This window comes from Pelodiscus sinensis, chromosome 23 (genome assembly GCF_052426305.1).
Source record: "Pelodiscus sinensis isolate ZL-2025 chromosome 23, ASM5242630v1, whole genome shotgun sequence".
NCBI classification, from domain to species: domain Eukaryota; kingdom Metazoa; phylum Chordata; order Testudines; family Trionychidae; genus Pelodiscus; species Pelodiscus sinensis.
The window spans coordinates 2,621,722-2,636,634 of record NC_143074.1 but is presented as its reverse complement, the minus strand read 5'-3'; the positions used below and the strand labels follow the sequence as shown (position 1 = coordinate 2,636,634).

The 14,913-nt window shown below is 60.0% G+C and overlaps 1 protein-coding gene across 1 annotated transcript in view; it reads left to right on the top strand.

Annotated features, from left to right (window-relative positions):
• The first annotated feature begins 13,533 nt into the window (after positions 1-13,533).
• The window catches only part of LOC102458614 (discoidin domain-containing receptor 2-like), a 60,484-nt gene continuing 59,104 nt past the window's right edge, over positions 13,534-14,913 (top strand). The window contains exon 1 of the mRNA XM_075905943.2: positions 13,534-13,663. The gene's annotated coding sequence lies outside the window, so the exon portion shown is untranslated. The remainder of the gene's footprint in view (positions 13,664-14,913) is intronic.

Genomic DNA, 14,913 nt, shown 5'->3' with positions numbered 1-14,913 from the left:
CTTGAGCCTTAGTAGGTTCCGAACCCTCACTCCAGGTCATGGAACGCTACGTGACCAAGTTTTGTCAACAAAAACTGCCTTTGGGTGACAAAGCAGTGAGTGTGCACACACTGCAATGTGACGTTTGTCAGCAAAACCGCCCAGTTTTGGCAACAAAACACTCCCACTCCTATGAGAGACTTTTCTCCTCCCTTCATGGTCAACAAAGCGCCAGCACGGACTCTGCTGTTTGTTTTGTTGACAGAACTGGCTTCCACCGGTATCCCACAATGCCTGCCCTGCTGGCTCAGCTCAGTCCTTTGTGATCGCTGCTGCCCTGCGGGCATGTGCCCCTCCCCTTTCAAAGAAACAGGAAGTGCCTGACAGCTGGTGATGTTCTATTTGGGGAACAAAGAACAACTCATTGGACTGATCCTGTTCTGCTCATCCCTGCAGCAAATTTGGTGGCTTGCTCTTCTCCAAGAGGGATTTTCCCATGGGCAGAGCTGAATCTCCTGTGGGGGCAGGAGCATCTAGCACCCTAGAGACTGGCTCTGGCAGAGGCGAATGGTGCTTCTGTGATCAGAGTGGAGAACACTGTGACCTGGAGCTGGCCTGCAGCAAGTCTGGCAGGCAGAGCCGGCCCATCTCGATTACAGGCAATCAGGTGTTTATTACGTCCCCACTGAGCCGAGCCAATGGACAGAGACCCCGTCACACCTCTGTCCCCCGCTGGGGTGGAGCAAAGCCCCCAGACTCTACAGCCCAAGCTAAGCTTTGAGATCCTGGCCCAGAGACCCTGAAATAGAGGAGCAGGCGCCTGGTCTGGGGAGTGGCTTTCTGGAGGGGGGAGAGCTGTGGGGCAGTCCAGCAGCCTCCCATGACGGCGTGACAATGCGGGCTGGCCAGCTGAGTGCGGCGCGCTGGCGTCCACAGGGACAGAGTCAGAGGGAGCTGGGGGCTTCAGGAGTCCGTGCTGGGGCCGTTGCTTCCCAGGTCGCTAGTAACCCAGAGCAGGGCTGGGCCGGTTCAGAGGCCGAACAGGCTGGTATAGGAGGCTGGGTACTCGGGCGTACAGCGCCCAGCGCGTGGCCAGCGGGAGGCTGAGTGGGAGCGCGGTGCGGGGTGAATCACCCTTTGGCAGCGGTAATGCAGGGAGGGGGAGCTGAGTCATGCAACCCGACTGCTTCCAGACTCAGATGACTCGTTGGGTCCCAACCGGTCTGTCCCGAGGAGGCAGGCCAGAGTGTTCCTCCCAGAGCACAAACTCGCCCTGCACCTCCGAGGTCAAACCCGAACAGCCCCAGCGAGCGAGCGAGCCCAGCCCGGTGGCTGCTGTGGGCGGGTGATTCTAGTCACGCCCCTTCGGGTTAGTGGAGCCACCTCCAGGCCGTCTTCTCCAGCGGTGCTCTCCTGGGGCAGGGCTGTTGCTCGCTGTGAGAGCGTAGCTGGGAATTTCTCCCACCGCTCCCTCAGGCTGCCGCGGCTGGGCAGCCCGGGTCCGCCCTGAATGGCCCCGATTGCCCATGGCGTGGTAGAAAGGGCCTGGCCGGCAGCCTCCAGCGCGGCCAGGGAGCCAGCTTGTGTGGGTGAGAGACGAGCTTCCGAGCCTACCCAGAGCCGGGCTGCGATGTGTGGGGGGGCTGTCCACTCTGGTCGGCATTCACTGGTCTCTGTGCTTAGGCTGTGGGCTCTGGGTGACCCCTACTGGCCTGCATCTGTAAGCACTGCCAAGGGGGGGGGGGGTGGCCCTCATGTCAGGATAGACCATGGCCCAACCGGTTCCCACCTGACCAGGGAAGGGCTTTGGACAAAGGACGGGTGTGGCGTGGGGAGGGGGCAGGGAGAGCGTGGGGAAGCGTGGAGGAAGCAGACTAACCAGTGTAGGGGGGCTCAGGGGCCTATAACCCCCTTCTCCCAAGGGAACTAGGGCTGTCGGCCCATCCTCTTCCGCCTGCATCGGTCCCAGGCTAGGCTGTACCTCGGAGCAGCAATATACCCTCTCTGTTCTACTGGCGGAGTCACAGCTTGCTGAGGACGGGGTACAGGGTTGGGGGCTCCCCGATGCACCATCACAATCCTCGGGCCTCGTCTGCGGCGCTCCGGGGGGGTCACCTCTCACAAGTTAGTCCAGTGCAAGTCCGACCCGAGCAGCCTTGTCTCTCTGGCATCCTGGGTCAGCGCGGCTACGGCTGCCTGCCGGCCGGGTGTCATCTTCACGGAGCGGTCCAGCTCTCCAGCCGGACAGCGTGCCAGGAGGAGCTGCCCACAGGACGCCTTCTTCGCCAGGAAGCGTGTCAGGCCCCAGTCCCTAAAGGCCCACCCACTCACCCCGCCGGCTGCCTGCCTCTGCAGTGAGCGGTGCTCCCTGGCCACGCTTGAGAACTTCGCTTTCAGGCCTCTGGCGTTTGTCTGAGCCAGGGCTGTGTCCTCCAAACGGCAGGTCCCAGCCCACCGGTGCACTGCAAGAAGGGCCAGGGTGGCTCACACTAGAACTGGCAGGGACCTCGGGAGGTCAGCACGTCCCGTCCCCTCGCGGCAGGACCAAGCACCGTAGATCATCCCCGACGGGTGTGTCCAACCTGCTCGTACGTATCTCCCGGGATGGCGATTCCACAGCCTCCCCAGGCAATTCATTCCAGCGTCTCACCACCCTGGAGACGCCCCTGCCCCCACACTCAATTCTCTGGGCCGCGGGCCCAGGTGTGGGCGGCAGCAGCAGAAAGGAAGTGCTGCTGGGGGACAGGCAGAGCGGGCATAGGCGCCAGCTCCCTGCCTGCTCCCGGCCTGGAGCGCCCACTGGGGAAACATGGTGGGAGCTGAGAGGCCCCGCTGCTCAGCACCTTGCCCTCCCCCCAGCACCTCCTGCCCACCGCTGTCGGCTGCCCCATGGCACACCAGGGATGCAGGGGGAGACGTGATGACTGAGGGGTTCTGTTGTTTTCCTTGTTGGGCCTGTCCTGAAGCAGGTGACTTCTGGATCATTGTCTGGCTCTATCAGTCTGGTTCCTCCCTTCCCCAGGCAGCATCTTCCACAACGGCATCCAGGCTTGCCCTGAAGGCCTCTTGAGGTAGCGCAACCCCCACTTCCCTTGGCAGCATCTGCCAGCGGGGAATCACCAGCCCCGTGCCTGTAAAAAATGGCCCATCTCCAATTTGGATTCGTTTTCCAGCCATTGGCTCTTGTTGTGCCTGGCTCTGCTAGGCCAAAGAGCCCTGCTGTGCCTGGTACTTTCTCCCCAGGAAGATACGTCAGGCAGGTCTGCACTACCCGCTTCGGCTGACTCAAGTCGGCCAGCACGTCGCTGCAGCAGTCCGCCCATGACTTCTGCCGGACACTCCTAGGCGCTGGCATTCGCACGGCACGTACTCGCCAGCCTGCCTGGGTGTTGCAAAGCCTGGTGCAACCTGTGTAGGTATCCCAGGCTGTGTCTGGACTACATGCCTCTGGCGCCAGAGGCATGTAAATTAGACTACCCGACATAGTCAATGAAGCGGGGATTTAAATATCCCCGGCTTCATTCAAATAAAAATGGCCGCTGCGCTGTGCCGGATCAGCTGATTGTCGGCACAGCGCAGCAGTCAAGACACGGATTGGTTGACCGCTCCCTTACGCCTCTGGCGCCAGAGGCATGTAGTCTAGACATACCCCCGGCGTGCAACCTGCCGCTCTCTAGCACATCGTCTTTGGGGCACTTTTTGGCAGCGCACGGTGAGGCAGAAGCAAGTTTCACAGAGGGAACTGGGAGCAAGGGGTCAGCTTCCCAGATTGCAGCTACGTCCATGCCAGAATGTCATCGATGACCCATAATTTTGGAGCCTTTTTTAAAACAAATCCCAAGAAGCTGCCTGGCACTCCTTGCTGTCTGCTGCTCTGCACGATTGCATGCACCCGACACACCAGACTCCAGTATTTGCAGACCTTGAAAAAACCCGGAGTCGGTGTGAAACACGACAATTTCTCGGTGGAGCCGACTGTGGGGAGACATGCGTGGTTGTGCGTGGTATCCATGGAGCAGGTGCTGACAGCAGACTGCTGGTTCTGGACAGAAAAGGCCCCAACTGCGGCTGGCCCATAATGCAGGGTCAGGATGATGCGCCGTGGCTGCAGGACTTTCAGAGGCACGAGGTCACATGCCTGGATCCGGAGGCCGAGCTCGCTCCAGCCCTCCCGTTTAAGGACCTCAAACGTGGGCCGCGGGGACAGTGGAGGCATGAGGGGCAGTCTCCCCCCCAGAACTGGGCTGCTACTGGGCCAAGGGAAGTCATTTTGGAGTTGCAAAATCCGCGGTGGCTGGTGCTCTCGGGCAGGTGACTAGAGCCAGGGTGGATGCTGCTGACGAGTGGGTACCGCACTGGGAGCCCTGGCAGGAGCAGCAGGAGCGCTGTAAACGTGGGAGGCCATGAGTGCCCAAACTATGGCCCCATCCCTGCGCTGCCCCTCCCCCCGAGTTCCTGCCCTTGACCCATCCCTTCCCGAGTCCCTGATCCTGCCTCATGTCTTCTCCTGAGACGCTGCCCTCCGCTCGCTCCTCTCTGCCCCCATGGCCCACCCTTACAGCTGGTAAACAGGGCCACAGCCCCTCACCCCCCGGGTCAGTGTCCCTGAGCCCGAGTGTTTGGCTCTGGCAGCTCGGTGTGGTGCTGGGAACACCTGGATCTGCTTTGGCCGGGCTCTGGTGGGGTGCCGGTAACCTCAGCATGCCGGGGAGTGCGGAATCCAACAGGGCGCTTGGCAGCAATGCCCTTTTCTGGCGGAGACTGGGCCTGGGGGGTCAGGGGAGGGGAGGGGAGAGTCTTATTGCATTGCTTGGAATGTCAGTCCTGGGCAACATTCTGCTGTTCGGGGCCAGGGAAGCCGGAGCTACGCAGCCCATGGCTCAGCACAGCCTGGAAACCAGCCCCCGCTACCGGTCGGCAGCCACAGATGTTTCTCGCAGGCTCTGTAGACTCCTCGGCTCGTCCCACTCCCAGCTGCGGCTCCGACCAGTGGAGAGTTTGTTTGCTTTGCTGACATTCCCAGCCCACACGCTTCCCCTGCCCTGCCCCTCGCACGAGCTCGCTTCCAGGAGCGAGGCCCCGTGTTTACTTTGGTTCTGCAGCTGCAGGATCCCCCCTGGAAGTCGCCAGCTCGCCCAGATGCCCCCGAAAGAAATCCCGCCCCTTTGGCATGTGCAGCGAGCACAGCCGCCGCCTCGTGCGCTGGATTTCCTCCGCTTCAACCTGCCTGGCTGCGGCCTGGCCCCAGAGTGACACGCAGGGCGGCTTGGTCGCCGGCGCTGCAGCCTGGCTCGCGTCCCTGGGCTCGGAGCTGCTGTTTATCTAGAATCCTGGAGCACCGGAACAGGAAGGGGCCTCGCGAGCCCATCGAGTCCAGGCCCCTGCCCTCACGGCAGGACCAGGCACCATCTGGAGCAGGGCTGGGGGCGGGGGGAGCACACACAGTCTCCTCCCCCACGCATGGTGTTTAGAGTCAATCTGGAGGGTTGACTCTAAGTGCCGTGCCCCCTTGCAGGCGGGGGCAGGGAGCAAGAGACTACCCGTGCTCTCCCTGCCCCTAGGTGTACAAGAGGGTGCTCTGCCGCTCGGGTGCTCAAGCCGAGCACACAGAGCTCCTGACCGTGTGTTGTGACTGGCGCACAGAACAAGAGACCCACAGTAGACAGTCTGTACCTTTAGCAAGTTTATTGCAAGCAATTGAGGAGCAAATTTAAAAGCACTGTATGTATAGTTAGTACTTAAACAATGAAAACAACAGTGAAAGACATTCAAAGGCACTGCAAGCAGAAAAGGCTTTAAAAACAAGAATTAAATGGAATTCTTAACAATCTAAATCTAATTTTTAACCCAATTTAGCAGCCTAATTCTCAATCCAATTGAACACACACACAGGCACACACACACTCACTCTCTGGGGCCGGCCAGACCCCAGGGAATGTTGGTTAATTTGGTTGAGGCAGAAGTCCGATGTGCACGTCACCCCAATATGCCGAATTTATGGACTCCAACTCGTGGGGCAAAATGGCGTGGTATCTATCCCCTCGGCAGGGGCCAGTCCGGTGGGAAGCCATCCGCTGGTTGCACACAGTCCAGGTGGGGTGATGTTCATTAGTGACACCCCCTTCTTCCTACTGGTGTGTCCACGACCCATCCAGAAACACCCGTTTTTTGCCTCCCCATGAGTGAGAAGCAATGGTCTGTCCTTGGGTAGATTCTTCCCTTGTTCCTTATCTGGAAATGCTGGAGACGCTGCCTCAGCCGCTTCCCCAGCTCTTTCATCTCACACAGTCCCTTTTCCTAAAGTTGTAAACAGGTCCATGATCCTCGGGGGCTCTTGCCTGGGCCGCAGCATGGCCTCTCTTCAGCTCACTTCCTGTTGATTCACTCCCGCTGACCATTCACACTACCCGTGATTCCTGACACAGGGCCTGATTGGCGTGGGGGCGGAGGGAGCACGCAAAGTCTCCCCCTGTGTAGAGGGAACTGCCAGCTGTTCAGAAGAAGCTGGTGGTTCTGGGGAGGGAGGGGGGAGACTTCACCACTTCCCCCACCCCCAGGCCAATCAGGGTCTGTGGGCGGGGAAACACTGAAGTGTCCTGGTCCCACCCCTTTGCCCTTGCCCCTCCCGGGGCAGCATGGGGCAACTTGAAACATTTCTGAAGTGGACCCCGTCTAAAATTATTGCCCACCCCGATCTAGACCATCCCTGGCACGTGTCTGTCCAACCTGCGCTTCAGTATCTCCAGTGATGCGGTTCTACAACCCCCCTAGGCAATGTTTTCCAGTGCTTCACCACCCTGACAGCTGGGAAGTCTGATTCCCAGAGCAAAGAGTCTATCCCGCTCTTCTTTCAGGCGCTGCTGTACCGAGGGGGGGGGGAAGGGTCTTTGGGTGTGAATTCTGGGGCAATTTGGCTCGTTCAGCTGGATTCTGCTGAAACCTCCTCTCGCTCCCGGCAGTATCCTCCATTTCTTTCTCAAGTGTTTTGTTCCCTTACTCCCCCAATGGGTCACCCCCTTTAATGAGGCCCAAGGCCTGACACACACCTAACCTAATAACGGGGTCTTTTCCTGGGTCTTATTGCACATTATCTCTTGGCTGTTTGGTATTTACCCACACGTTAAGTGCAGACACGCCGTTAGTGGGGAGTTCACCGCTGTGAGCCTGGAGTTTTACCAATGCCTATTGCTTTCCTTTTAGTGCTAACAACTCTGGTTCTGACCACATCTTGGATTTACGTGCCAGTGTCCAACTTAAAAGTGAGAAATGTTTCATTTGCTTTCAGGAAGATCTGCTGTGGCGGCATGGGCCCTTGCTCCCAGAAAGAATTCCTGAGACTCGCCCATGGCCCATGAAAATGACCCAGGTAGTGAGGGTGGGGAAGAGAGGGAGGGAGGGAGGAGGAGAAGGAGAGAGTGAGTGGGTGGCGCCTCGGAGAAGGGCTGGGGCAGGCCTTGGCAAAATATGGAAATCCAGCCCGCGGAGGCATCCGGGAAGCCACCCCCAGGTAGGCTCCCCAGCAGCCCCATGTACCCTGCAGAAACGGGCTGCAGGGCTCCCTTTCTGTTTTGAAACTGGAGGGGAGGGGGGAAGTTTTAGGAGCCGCCCTACCCCAGCACATTTCCATTGGCCGGTTTCTGGCAGAAACTAGCCAATGGGAACTTCGTGTTAGAATAACAGGCAGCTAAGAAGAATCACACCCCCTCTTCTGGGCTCCATATTCATGAAGCACATGGCCCCTGGCTGCCTGGGAAATATTTTGAGCTCTGCAGGCAGGCAGGCTAGTTTGGCAGCTGGCAAGTAAGTCTCTTGGCCACGGCCTGCTTCTGGCACCCCAGCCCTTTCCTCCCCCCACCCCAGCATATCCACCCCAATGTTCCCCTCTTACACTCACACCCCCTCCCAGATCTAGGGTTGCTAGATGGTCTCCTAAAAAATACCGGTATTTTTTGGTCGAGCAAAAAAAAAGGACACGGGATAAGCTGCGATCACAACCCCGCCTCCCAGCTGCACAGAAGCCTGGCGGGAGCGGGGCTGCCCTCATCAGGCTTCCGTCCAGTGCCCAGCCGGAAAAATCAGAGAATACCAGACACTGCGCATGTCCAGTATTGTCTGGGTTTTTTTTACCAGGCAGAGGGCTCAAATACCGGACTGGCAACCCTACCCAGATCTGGACCCTGATCTCCTACCTCAGGTGATATCCCAAACCCCTGCATTCCAGTCCCGTCCTAGGTCACAGCCGCCTGCTTCATCCCAACTCCCTCCTAGATTCCAGTCTCCCTCCTGCACCCCAGTCTCTTACCCCAAGCTCCCTTCTGCACCCAGCCTCCATCCCAGACTCTGCATCTCCATTAATAGCATGGAAGAGTGCAGCCCTCGACCGCTTTCCAGAATCTTGGAGTGTCCCCCGCATCCAAAACCCTGGGCTGGGGCAAGGGTGTTGGGTTTTGTTTGGTCAGCAAGCTGGTGCCCCGTGCTCTGCGGGTGCCTGCAGACTGGCGTGTCTACAGTTTGTCTCTTCCCTGTGCCAGGCCCCGTCCTGGCTTGTGGTGTTTGTCCCAGCGCAGTCAGCTCTGAGTGTTCCCGCTTGACTCCGTTCTGCCCTGCGTCCCCTTCGGATTCATGGCCTCAGGGTCAGAATTCTCCCCAGCCTCTGTATGCTGCAGTTTCGACAGGGGCCCTCCCCTGCCTGGCGAATGCTAATTGCGTTGCCAATGCCTTATTCTGGGTCTTGCAGCAATCTCCCTCCGAGGGGCGGGGTAGGGATGTTAAAACGCGTGTAATTGATTAACCATGACACAGTGGAAAATGTCAGTGGTTACATGTGAGGTGGCAGCTGCTCCCTGGGAGTCAGTGAGCGCCGGAAGCAAAGCCAACTCCTGGCACGCACAGGCTCTCTCGCCTGCCGCCCCGCTCCTGCCCTATCAGAGACAGCAGTGCGGGGTGGCAGGGTCTCCCCAGGAGCTGCGCGTAGCCGTTGGGGTGACCGATTAGCTCATGCTCATTGGTTACCCATGTACACGGCAACACTCTTACATCCCTCGTGCGGGGGCGGGGGTGGGGCGGATCAGCGTCCAATGCCAAATCAGGTCCATGGAAACTTGCAGGAAAAGTGAATCTCACAAAACTCGCCATGTCCCAAGCCCACCACCAGGGGGCAGCGGAGGTGGCTTTTGACAGGCTGGGGTGCAGCTGGCACGTTGGAGTTTTTCAGGGACAAATGGCCTAGGGCAGTGTTTCCTAATTGGGGTTCCCTGGGGTTCCGCGGAGCACAACGAGGGGTTCCGCGAGGAGCCGGCGCTCCCCTGCCCCCTCTGAAAAAGAGAGAGAGAGCCGGCTAGCCAGCATGGAGCTGGTCCCGACCCCGCGCGTGCGTCCTCCCAGCCTGGCCCCAGAGCGTCTCTCCCCTGGACCCGTCCCTGCCGTGCGCGACCTTCCCTGAAGGTGAGCGCTGGCCCCAGGAGCGCTGCAGATTGGCCGCCCGCGTTCTGGGGGGGGGGGCGCCGGCCCCGGGCGCACAAGTGTCCCCTCCCTCTGGCGCCCAGCGGGATGTCAAATTCCCTCCCAGAGCTTGTACTTCTCACCCCTTCCCACACCCAAATCCCTCATTCCCACCCCACATCTCACTCACTAGGTTGAGACAAGTATAAGGGCTGGGTATAGCAAGTGATGGAGAGGAGGGGAACAGAGCGGATGAGGCCTCACAGAAAGGAGATGGGGGGGGTCTTGGGTCATGAATTGGTGGGTCCCTCTCTCCTCCCCCGCCCCCCCCCCATTTTTTTTGCTTGACAAACCTATGGGTTACTTGAAATTTTGAAAAGCTGAAAAGGGTTCCTCAGCCAAATAAAATTGGGAAACACTGGCCTAGGGGCACAGGGGCTTCTTCCCAGAGCCTGCCCCCAGGGCCCCCTCCTGCACCCCCCCCTTCAAGCCAGAGCCTGCCCCCAGGGCCCCCTCCTGCCCCCCCCCCTCCAAGCCAGAGCCTGCCCCCAGGGCCTCCTCCTGCACCCCCCCTCCAAGCCAGAGCCTGCTCCCAGGGCCTCCTCCTGCACCCCCCGCTCCAAGCCAGAGCCTGCCCCCAGGGCCTCCTCCTGCACCCCCCCTCCAAGCCAGAGCCTGTCCCCAGGGCCTCCTCCTGCACCCCCCCCTCCAAGCCAGAGCCTTCCCCCAGGGCCTCCTCCTGCACCCCCCCTCCAAGCCAGAGCCTGCCCCCAGGGCCTCCTCCTGCACCCCCCCTCCAAGCCAGAGCCTGCCCCCAGGGCCTCCTCCTGCACCCCCCCTCCAAGCCAGAGCCTGTCCCCAGGGCCTCCTCCTGCACCCCCCCCTCCAAGCCAGAGCCTGCCCCCAGGGCCTCCTCCTGCACCCCCCCTCCAAGGCAAAGCCTGCCCCCAGGGCCTCCTCCTGCACCCCCCCTCCAAGCCAGAGCCTGCCCCCAGGGCCTCCTCCTGCACCCCCCCTCCAAGCCAGAGCCTGCCCCCAGACTCCATCCCAGATCCTGCACCCATCCCTCCTGCACCTGAACTCCCTCCAAGAGTCTGCACCCTTTTGCTGCACCCAGCACCCAAACTCCCTCCCAGGGCCTTACGCAGGAGGGGGCCGAGGGAGTTTGAGTGGAGCAGGGTCTGGGCATTCTGGGCACAACCCAAGTTTCTGCAAACCTGCTGCCCCGATCAGCACGCTGGTGTACGGAGCAGCACAGGGGCCTTATACTCTCATCAGGAGAAGGGGCTCCGACAGCCGCAGGGTTGATGATGACTTGAGATCAGTTGTCATGAAGCTGGCAGGGCCTGACAAGACTCCCTAGAACAGGGTTTCCCAAATGGTGTTCCGCGGAGCCCCGGGGTTCCACAAAGTGAAAATAAGGGTTCCGTGAGAAAATTCCATTACAGCCTGAATGATTGCAATGGAACGGAATGTTCATTCATTTATTGATTTTATTGAAAACAATTTTCATTTGCGTTTGCCACTGTACGCATCCCGGTGTAATGCCAGCTTAGCCAGAGAGCGGGGACGATGATGTCACTACTCAGCGCTGTGCGCACGCTCAGGGGTTCCACAAAATTCTTTTGAGTTCAAAAGGGTTCCAGGGCCAAATAAAATTGGGAACCACTGCCCTAGAATATTTAAAGAAGTGGCCCAAGAGATCTCTGAGTCGTGAGTGTTTATCTTTGAGGGCCCGAGGACTGGGAAAGGGCAGCTACATTACCTCTCTCTAAAGCCTGCCCCAAGGACTTACAGACCAGTCAGCTTTACTTTGGTCTCTGGAAAGCTAATAGCACAAACAACCGATCAGACTGCAGGCACCTAGAAGATAATAAGGTGATAAATAACAGCATGGGTCTGTCAGGAACAAAGCACGTCAAGCCAACCTAATAGCCTTTTTTGACAAAGTGAAAAGGTTTGTGAATGGGGAAAAGCAGTCCATGTGACACATTTAAGCTCTAGGAAGACTTTTGATATGGACTCTCTTATAAATAAACGAGAGCAATGTAGCCTAAATGCATCTCCAATAAAGTGGGTGCATAGCTGGTTGGAAACGCATGATCAGTGAGTAGTTACCAGTGGTTCAGTCAGCTGGGAAGGGCACACTGGGTAGAGTCCTCAAAGGATCTGTCCGACGTCTGGTCCTAGCCAGTGTCTTCTTAAATGATGTACGCGTATAACGTCTGCAGAGAGTACACGTATAACGTCTGCAGGTGACCGCAAGCTGGGAGGGATTGCAAGCACTTTGGGGCACTGGATTAGAATTCGGAATGATCTGCCCAAACTGGAGACGTAAAGAGGTTGACATTCAGTACAAATGCGAAGCGTCAGACGTGTTGTTAGTGCTGCCAAAGGCTGTTAAGGCTGCTGAGTCGTAGCCAAGGGCTGTTAATCATAGAACCATAGAACTGGAAGAGACCTCAGAAGGTCATCAAGTCCAGCCCCCTGCTCTAGGCAGGACCAATCCCAACTAAATCAACCCAGCCAGGGCTTTGTCAAGCCAAGACTAACACCTCTAGGGATGGAGACTCCACTACTTCCCTAGGGAACCCATTCCAGTGCTTCCCCACCCGCCTAGTGAAATAGTTTTTCCTAATATCCAACCTGGACCTCTCCCACCACAACTTGAGACTATTGCTCCTTGTTCTGCATCTGTCACTACTGAGAACAGCCTCTCTCCATCCTCTTTGGAACCTCCCTTCAGGTTAAGGCTGCTCTTCGTGATGCTCTAGCATTAGTTGCATGAGCAGACCTAGCTGTCATTCACCCAGAGCCTGTCCCCAGCACCTCCATCCCTTGCCCCAGGCCAGAGCCTGCACCCAGACTCCGTCTCAGAGTCTGATCCACTTTGTGCCTCACCGCTGGACCCTTTCTTGGGTCTGAAACTGGCCCCGGTACTCCAGCCTAGGCCTGGCCATCACGGCCTAGGGCAGTGCCCTCACTCCCCTGGCTTGCATGCCTCTGTTAAAGCAACCCCCACCTGCACGTGCTTTGTTTGCAACCGCGTCGCCTGGCGGAGTCGTGTCGAGGGGGATCCGTCCACCACTGCTCCCAGATCCGGCTCAGTGGTGTGGCTGCCAGGTCAGTTTTCCCCAGTGGTGCAGGTACAATACATCTCATACCGATATGGGGGCCACACCAGCTAACGGGGGGCATGTGACCCTGTGTGTGATTCCACCCTGCCACCAGCCTGGGGCTCCCATGCTCTTCCTCTCCGCTCCCCATTTACCTGCGATCTCCTTTCCCTGCTGGGCGGGGCAGGCAGCAGGGCAAGGAGCAGAACTCCAGCAGCAGTGTCCCTCCCCCCCAGCCCTGTTCTCCTGCAGGGCGCCCCCCAGACAGAGCTGGAGGAGAGGCAGCTCCAGGAGGACCTGGGGGCAGGATGGTGTCTTTCCAGCTAGAAATGTCCTGCTGATACGACGTCCCCCCCTACCGCCGCTGCTGCTGCCCCCTTCTATATTCGTGCAGGGGATTTGGCTTCCCTAAGCCTAGCCCCTTAGCTTTCTCTTTGCTGAGTTTCGCGTTGCGGCCCTGGCCCGGGTCTCCAGTGGATCCCGCTGCCTGGAGCTGCCCTGCTAGCCTCCGAAGGGCTGGCAACGCCCCGGCCTGGTGGCACCTCCACACAGGCACCAGTGTGTCTGACTCCTACACGCAGGGCCAGGAGGGTTCCTCCTAGTGGTGGCGTAAACCCGCCTCCTGAAAGCCAGCCAGGCGGCGTCTACACGGGCCCTTTGGGAGCCCAACTGCGAGGCCCGGGGGGGATTTTCCACTGACCCGGGTTGACCTTTTTCCTGGTCAACCCAGGGGCAAGAGGCCGCTCTGAGGCCGGAGGGGGCGGACGATGACAAGGATGGAACCTGCAATGAAGTGGGGCTAGTCAGCCCCCCCCAGGAGCGGGTTCCCGGGGGACCAGCCCTCCAGAGCAGCCTCGCACCCCGGCCCAGCCCGCACCCTAACTCGGCCCTGCTGCGGCCCGTGCGCCCCACACGGCTGCCCTCGGCACGAGCGCTGGGACCCCCGGCCGGCCCCTCGGAGCCGCAGCCAGGGCCGCGCTGTGGCTTTAAGAGCGGCCCGCCCGCCGGAAGGGGGATGTGCTGCAAGGGGGCGCCGGGGGGAGCGGAGAAGAGAAGCGAAAAGTCCCCGGGAAGTGCGGAGCGCGCCGAGCGGGGCCCCGACTGCGCGCTGCGGGGCGCGGCCCGAGGTAGGAGGCGCCCGCGGAGCCGCTCGGGGCGGGCTGCGGTCTCGGGGACCTGGCGCCGGCCGGGCTGCGGGGCTCTGCCCCTGGTGGAGCCGGCCGGGGCCGCGGCGCGGGGCTGCTGGCTCCGGCCCGTCCCGGCGGGGGAGCCCCGGGGCAGCCCCGCGTGGCCGCTTCGGGCCGCGCCGCGGAGCGGAGCCAGCGCGGCGCCTGCCCTGCGCTCCGAGCGGGAGACCTGGCCCCGGAGCCGGGCCGGGCGGCCGCTCCGCTGCGAGCCCCGTTCGAGTCCCGTCCCCTCGGCCGGGCTGCGCCACCAAGCGCTGGGGCCCAAACTTCGCGGGCAGCGCCCCCGGCCCTGGCCTGGCCGGGGCGTGAGCGGACTTGGCTTCGGGTGGGCGCCGGGCTCCTGCGGGGGGTCCACTGGAGCGCCCCGTGAGCTGCCCGGATGGGCCTGGCTGCGCCGGGGCCTGGGGCCAGCCCGTGTTGGCCGGAGTCCCGCGAGGAAGAGTCCCGCAGTTAGGCTGCTGTGAGCGCCTGGAGAGGGGGCCGGGGCCGGGGCCGGCGGGGCGGGGTGCGGGAGGTAGCTGAGACGGGCACGTTCCTGAGGCCGGTGCACTCCGACTAGTGCTCGAGTTACTCTCGGCATCTCCCAGACTTGAAGGCTGCCAGGCTGACATCGGTTCGCTCAGTGTGAAGTGACCGCTGGAGATGAGCCAGTGGCTCTGGCCGGGTCCCCCTGCAGCAGTTGAATGGGACTTGGAAGTTGGGAACCCCCCAGTTCCACCTCCCTTAAAAGCGACTTGCTTACAAAATCAGACCTAAGACCACAGAAGTGTCACAGCTCCTGTTAACTGACACATCCCTGACTCTGCACCCTGCACTAATCCACTGGACTATCAGTATGGTCCTTGCATTTCAGTGCATTGCCTATAGAGCAGCGTAAGCAAGTCACTGCCTATATGAAAGTTTAGTGCGCGCCAACTTGGCTAGTGATTTCTCTGTAGCTGGCTCGAACGCGAGGCAAATAGCTAGCTGAGTTGATGTACCCCTGGGAGACCTCTGCCTACCCCGAGGGGTGCACGTGCCCCTGCTTGAGAGCCACTGATACTTGCCACTAAGCGAAAAGCCAGCATCACGCTGAGTGCCCGTCAACACGGCTTCATAAAAAACAGGTCTTGGTAACCAAACCGAGACGGGATTCTGTCTAGTTAATAAAGGCGACTGAGTCTGAGTAGCATATTTGGCCCCATCGATGG